Genomic DNA, 7737 nt, shown 5'->3' on the forward strand with positions numbered 1-7737 from the left:
AATGGAACGAGACTTTGCGAGGATTTTTTATACAATATATGAGAATTTCTGGAGCCAAGAACCACCGGAGGGGGGACCTGGCTGGGCACAACCCACCAGGGCGCGCCCCCTCCAGGCGCGCCCAGGTGGGTTGTCCCGACCTGGTTGCCCCACAGACCCTGAAACCGACGCAATAAAATCACATATTTCCAGAAAAAATCAGGAAGAAAGAATTATCGCGTTTGGGGCTCCGTGACCCGTCACCTCCTGTTCTTCATTGGGAGGCCAGATCTAGAGTCCGTTTGGGGCTCCGAAGAGGGGGATCTTTGATCTTCGTCATCACCAACCCTTCTCCACCGCCAATTCCATGATGCTCCCCACCGGGAGTGAGTAATTCCTTCGTAGGCTCGCTGGTCGGTGAGGAGTTGGATGAGATTCATCATGTAATCTAGTTAGTTTTGTTAGGGCTTGATCCCTAGTATCCACTATGTTCTGAGATTGATGTCGCTGTGACTTTGCCATGCTTAATGCCTGCCACTTTGGGCCCGTGTGCCATGATTTCAGATCTGAACCATTTATGTTATCACCATTATATCCATGTTCTAGATCCAATCTTGCAAGCTATAGTCACCTACTACGTGTTATGATCCGGCAACCCCGGAGTGACAATAGTTGGGACCACTCCCGGTGATGACCGTAGTTTGAGGAGTTCATGTATTCATCGTGTGTTAATGCTTTGTTCTGGTTCTCTATTAAAAGGAGGCCTTAATATCCCTTACTTTCCAATTGGACCCCGCTGCCACGGGAGGGTAGCGCAAAAGATTTCATGCAAGTTCTTCCCATAAGCACGTATAACTATTTACGGAATACATGCCTACATTATATTTATGAACTAGAGCTAGTGTCGTATCGCCCTAGGTTATGACTATCAGATGATGAATATCATCCAACAAATCGCCGATCCAATGCCTATGAATTTCCCTTATATTGTTCTTGCTAGGTTACTACTGCTTCGTTACTATTGCTGCTGCTACTATTATCAAAAATATCATACTACTTTGCTACTGATCACTTTGCTACATATAATTAATCTCCAAGTGTGGTTGAATTGACAACTCAGCTGCTAATAGTTGCAAATATTCTTTGGCGCCACCTGTGTCGAATCTATAAATTTGGGTTGAATACTGTACCCTCAAAATCTGTTGCAATCCCCTATACTTGTGGCTTATTAGTGCTACCACCCTTAAAAACAAACTTGTGAGGATTTCCACAATTTCTTCATTCCATGATGGTTCTTCATTGAGCTCTTATGGGGAAGACTAAGCTAATGTTCAAAAGAACAAGTCTTGCTCAACACCCATACGTTGTACAACTAACTATCGAATCCCTCATGGTGGTCGACAACTTCCGATGGAACTCCTTGAAGATCTTCATGTTTCTTCCTCGCCGTCCAATCTACATCAGGCACGACTACCTATCTACAAGGGTAATACGCCTTACCATTCTATGGTTTTAAGCTCGTCGTATCGACACACAACTAGGGTTTCAAGTCAATATGACTTACAAATCAAACATACGAAGCATATAGTAAGAGTCTCCAGTATGGGGGACAATCCATCTCGTACTCAAATCATTACCTCATATCCAGATAAGTAAATCACGTATTCTAACATTCGGTATTCCTCACTCCTGTTTAAGAGGTCTTCACCTCCAAACTAGTAAAACGTTTTTGGGTTGCGATGATCCTACACAGGATGTGTTAAACCTGCATCCGTAAAATAATGGAATTTTCCTCAGATCCTCACTTGTTTTCTTGGGATCATGTATGACAAGACAAGATTGTAGTAGAAACTTCTTGAATTGCCCCCAAGTAATTTCCCTTTGGGATTCATCGATGGCTATACACATCTTCCACCAAGTGTGTACCTCTCAAATGAAATACCGAGAAGTATAGTTCACCTTCTCCTTTAGATTTAATTTGGTGTCTTCCATTACTTCTTCTGTATTCTAAATCCACTCTTACATTTCTGAACAATCACCAATCCCATCAGAATAACTCCATCCTTCTATGGGGTTTAAGGTTTGCTCAGAGAGGAGGTAGAGTTTTAGATAGCAATGAGGAAGAATACACATGCAAGCAATCCTTGAATAGCTCACATCTCATCATTTTTTAACGATTATAATAGGCTCGTTTACTATTGTTTCGTCATGAAGTCTTCAATCCTTTCATTCTTGAAAGTCTTCAGTGCGTGATGTTTCACCCGTATGAAGGTCTTCTGTTAATCATCCGTAACTTGCATCTCTCAAGGTTGAATAAATAGTACATGGCTACGAAATTTGTGTCCTAATAGCACAAGATTTTAAATCACACAACTCAAATGAAATCACAATCAAATTGATGGCGAAGAACTCAACAAAACTCCAAATTCACTCATAGATTTCAAACAAACAGTTCCTATGGTACCTTCATTCACATGAGTTGGCATGGTCGGGTACACTAATCACCCTCTTTCATTTATTTTACAACTCTCGTGGTGGGTTTGGATACTATTTGAATCATCTAGGATATTCCATGACATGCGTAATCTTTAGTTTCTTCACAACCATCTTAGTCTTGAGTGTCTTCGGTTCTTCTTCAACTTCTTGGGTTTAAACTTCAATATTGGAGACGCCTTTGTTTTAGCATCATTTTCATGATATAAACTTCAATGTCAAGGTCATTGGAGTCTAGGAGGTCACCATCTAAGTCTTTGAAAGCAGATGAGAACTTAGTAAAGAAAAGAAGAGGATATGAGAATGCTGTTAATACTACTGAAAATATAAGTTGTTCCAATCAAGGTCTTCCTGTTTCTAAGCCATTTTCTAGGGTCACATCCTATAGTCAACGTATGCTCCGATACCATTTTGTCACAACCTGGATTTGATAGAATCCAAGTCTCTGCGCTTACTATGCTATCCCTGGATCGTAGCTAGCATACACAGTAACAAGAATGAATATCAGTAAGACATACATCATTTTACTACAATGATAGATCCAGAATTAAGTAAATACATACCATAGGCCCAATTCAATGCTGGCACGTAATACATTGGAATCATATGTAGTTGCTAAGTTAGGCTCCATCAACGCCACTGGGCTTGTTGAGTGTAGACCATAACCCTATCATCTCTTAATCTGTCGAGATCTGCACATGACAGGTGCAGATGAGTACGTGGAATGTACCCGCAAGTTGCAAAGGAAAGTTTAACAGAATATATATATGCAGGGTAAGTATTGGTGGAGGTTTCCTTTGCATAAAGCCAATTTTCTTCTATACTAAATTTTTATAAACTTCTTTTGAAATAAAAATAACTTTTAGTATAAAAGATAGAAGTGAGACTTTGGATATACGCAGCAAAGCTCATTCTCTGATTTTGGTAAAACATAGATATCACTCATGCACGTCGGTCCTAAACAAACGGTTTTTAACCCCTTTCCGTGACGGCCTTCGGAACCGTCGCCAAGTGAGTGTGTGTGATAGGGGGTCCTTCCCACACGAACCAGAAACCGTCGGGGATATGGAACAGTGATCCAGAGGTCTTCCAAAATGTAATCGTGTGCGATGCAACACACAATAAATTCTTTCGCATGTGTGGTATCGGTGATTAAGCATTTCTAATGACGGAGTGAAACCATACGGTCCGTCGTAACGAACCTTTTGGGAAACAGTATGTAAGGCACACGGGCCAACATATGGACTGTGTGCGATTTGTGCCCTATCGCACACGAGTTTTCCGTGTAACCCGTCTGCCATGCTAGATTTCATCGCACACGTTTTCCAACAATTACCGTCTGCGATAATGTTCTATCACAAACGGTTAAGGAGCCCCTTCACTCACATACAAGTGTTGCAGACTGTTTGTGATTTGTTAGGTATCACCGACGGTTGCTGCAAGAGTGACGTGTGCTTTTCGTTTGGGATCCCATACGTTTCCTAAAAAAATACGACTGGGATTGTATTTTGCATTGGGCACGGTTTACTCCCAGTTCTCGTGTGCGATAACGCGATATCACAAACGGCTCCAAAGAACCTATGCACACGTAGTAGTGCTGCAAATCGTTTGCGATCTGCTGTGTATCACCGATAGTTCCACTACGATTGGCGTATGCTTTCCGATGTGGATCACACACACTCATTTAGTTGAGCCGTGTGCGGAGCAATTGCTAGGTTAAAACAAAAATATCCCATTTTGAATTGGCACGCAAAAAGCAAATTCGCCACAATATTCTGTTGAACAAATAAACAAAAATATCCCATTTTGAATCGGCACGCAAAAATCAAATTCACCAGAATATTCAATTGAACAAATAGTGTCCACAGGAAGAACATTCATAAGATTTCACAACAATTGCAGTTGAACATATGGTAGCTAAATTCCAATGATTTGTCCACACATATATGCATTACATAATTAATCATAGTGTACGAAATATGAAGACCTCATCAGATGGAAAACAATGGGCCCATACATTATATGTTTAGCGGCTAACTCTTACTCAATGTTTCAGGAGAAGGCATGCTGAAATCTTCATTATCACCAGTGGGATTGATGTAGTGATCCAGGAAGAAGTTGCGGATAAATCTCTGAACCATTAGCAATTCACCAGCCGGGAGCGGTTCTGATAGAGGCGAGGGTCCCGATCTTTCAATGAGATGGTGGCTATCATTTTGGTAGAAGTCGACTTTGACGATCCGACTACGAACGTGCGAGGACCTCGCGCCTTAGCAATCGCTAAACCAACTCCGAGAGGTTATTGACCACGCCGGAGCACGATCATCCTGACCACGAGGGTCTATTTCCTGCAAGCAACGAAGAACAAGCAAGAAATTGAAATTGCAATCTAGATACTGCGAATATAAGAGGAAAGCTTTATTGATGAAGGTGGGGTTCTGTGACGTCTTGGTCTAGTTGTTGGACACAAACGAAGTACACGAAGTTGCAGCTATGGCGAACTTTCAATCTAAACAAAACCCAAAGTCTAAATGATGCCCTAAGGGCTGTATATATGGATGAGAGAGGGGGAATTTCGTGGCCCTTGGTGGTGGGGTCCGAAACAAACCCTAACTCTTGTTTCCCCACACATACGGACTCTAAAAACAGCCTATACTTAAGTATTTCGAAAATACATGGGCCTGGCCAAATAATAAGGTGACGCAGCACCTAGAATAGCCTCTGGACGAAATTTATGAAGTGGCATCTTGTATATTTCGTCCAAGGCTTCATGCACTCATTATGGTGGCTTCAAAGTCCTGGAATCATCACTTGTAACTCCGTTCTTGTTCCCCTTGCGCATGCCATCATCTTCATGCTTGAACTTGCTCCAAGGTTCATCTTTCTTGTCCAAGCTAGGCCCTTCATTTGTAAGCAAAACAAATGTATCCAATTTAGGCAGCATCATATTCTCATGAACATTAGAATCGTTACCAAGAAACGGAAGTACCTGATAATTCAATTGGCGTGCGCGAGCTCTAGTAATTGGTCCAGTATGTATAACAGCAGGGGTTGTGGGTGTAACAATGGTATTGATGTCCTCATCATCCTCCCCTTCTTGCAATGAAGTCGTCCTCGACGAAAGCTCATCTTCCTCACCCAAATAAGGCTTCAAATTTGGAATGTTAAAAGTGGGACTAACCCCAAAATCTGCAGGCAGCTCAAGTTTATATGCATTATCATTTATTTTCTATAACACCTTAAAAGGACCATCAACACGTGGCATTAGCTTTGATTTGCGCAAATTAGGAAATCTATCCTTACGCAAATGTAACCAAACAAGATCTCCAGATGCAAACACAACATATTTTCTACCCTTATCTCCAGCAAGTTTATATTTAGCATTCATACGCTCAATGTTTTCCTTAGTTAACTCATGCATTTTTAAAATCAATTCAGCACGTTCTTTAGCATCAAAATTAACCTTCTCCGAAGATGGAAGAGGCAACAAATCAATAGGTGCACGAGGTAGGAAACCATACACAATTTCAAAAGGGGACATCTTAGTAGTAGAATGCAATGAACGATTATAAGCAAATTCAATATGAGGCAAGCATTCTTCCCATATTTTCTTGTTATTCTTCAAAACAACCCTAAGCATAGTAGACAATGTTCTATTGACTACTTCAGTTTGTCCATCAGTTTGGGGGTGACAAGTAGTACTAAAAAGCAGTTTAGTCCCCAACTTAGCCCATAAACATCTCCAAAAGTGGCTAAGAAATTTAGTATCACGATCTGAAACAATAGTATTTGGCACACCATGCAAGCGAATAATTTCACGAAAGAACAAATCAGCAACATTAACAGCGTCATCGCTTTTATGACATGGTATAAAGTGTGCCATTTTCGAGAACCTATCCATGACAACAAATATGCTATCCCTCCCCTTCTTTGTTCGAGGTAAACCTAAAACAAAGTCCATAGATATATCCTCCCAAGGAACACTAGGTACAGGCAAAGGCATATATAAACCATGAGGATTGAGTCGTGACTTAGCTTTTTGACATGTAGTGCAGCGAGCAACAAAACGCTCAACATCCGGTCTCATCTTTGGCCAAAAGAAATGTGTAGCAAGTATATCCTTCTTGATGCCAAATTGTCCCATTAATCCTCCTCCATGCGCCTCCTGCAACAACAAAAGACGAACGGAGCTAGCTGGAATGCATAGCTTGTTAGCACGAAACACAAATCCATCGTTAAGAACGAACTTGTTCCAAGTTCTCTCTTCCTTACAATTCTGCAATACATCTTTAAATTCAGCATCATGCACATATTGATCTTTGATGGTCTCCAAACCTAATATTAAAGTCAAGTTGTGAAAGCATAGTATAACGACGAGACAATGCATCAGCAATAACATTTTCTTTACCATTCTTGTGTTTAATGACATAAGGGAAAGTCTCAATGAATTCAACCCATTTAGCATGTCTATGGTTCAGTTTTGCTTGACTTTTAATGTGTTTCAAAGATTCATGATCAGAATGTATAACAAATTCCTTGGGCCATAAATAATGTTGCCATGTTTCTAAGGTCCGAACAAGAGCATATAATTCTTTATCATAAGTAGAATAGTTCAGACTAGGCCCACTCAATTTTTCAGAAAAGTATGCAACAGGTTTGCCATCTTGTAATAACACACCTCCTAATCCAATTCCACTAGCATCACATTCAAGCTCAAAAGTCTTATTAAAATCAGGAAGTTGGAGTAAAGGAGCATGTGTCAACTTATCTTTTAATACCGTGAAGGCTTCTTCCTGTGCGGTACCCCAAACAAAAGGCACATCCTTCTTTGTAAGCTCGTTGAGAGGTGCAGCAATGGTGCTGAAATCTCTCACAAAACGCCTATAGAAACTAGCGAGGCCAAGGAAACTCCTCACTTGTGTGACCGTTTTGGGCTGCGGCCAACTCTCAATAGCTTCAATCTTGGCTTTATCAACTTCAATTCCCTGTGGAGTAACAACATAGCCAAGAAAAGATACTCGGTCGGTGCAAAAGGTGCACTTTCCAAGGTTACCAAACAAACGTGCATCACGTAGAGCAATAAAAACAACACGTAAATGTTCCAAATGTTCCTCCAAAGATTTGCTATAAATCAATATGTCATCAAAGTAAACTACCACAAATCGTTCAATGAAAGCACGTAAAACTTCGTTCATTAACCTCATGAAAGTACTAGGTGCATTAGTTAACCCAAAAGGCATGACTAACCACTCATATAATCCAAAC

The sequence above is a fragment of the Triticum dicoccoides genome, chromosome 4A, assembly GCF_002162155.2.
Source record: "Triticum dicoccoides isolate Atlit2015 ecotype Zavitan chromosome 4A, WEW_v2.0, whole genome shotgun sequence".
NCBI classification, from domain to species: Eukaryota; Viridiplantae; Streptophyta; class Magnoliopsida; order Poales; family Poaceae; genus Triticum; species Triticum dicoccoides.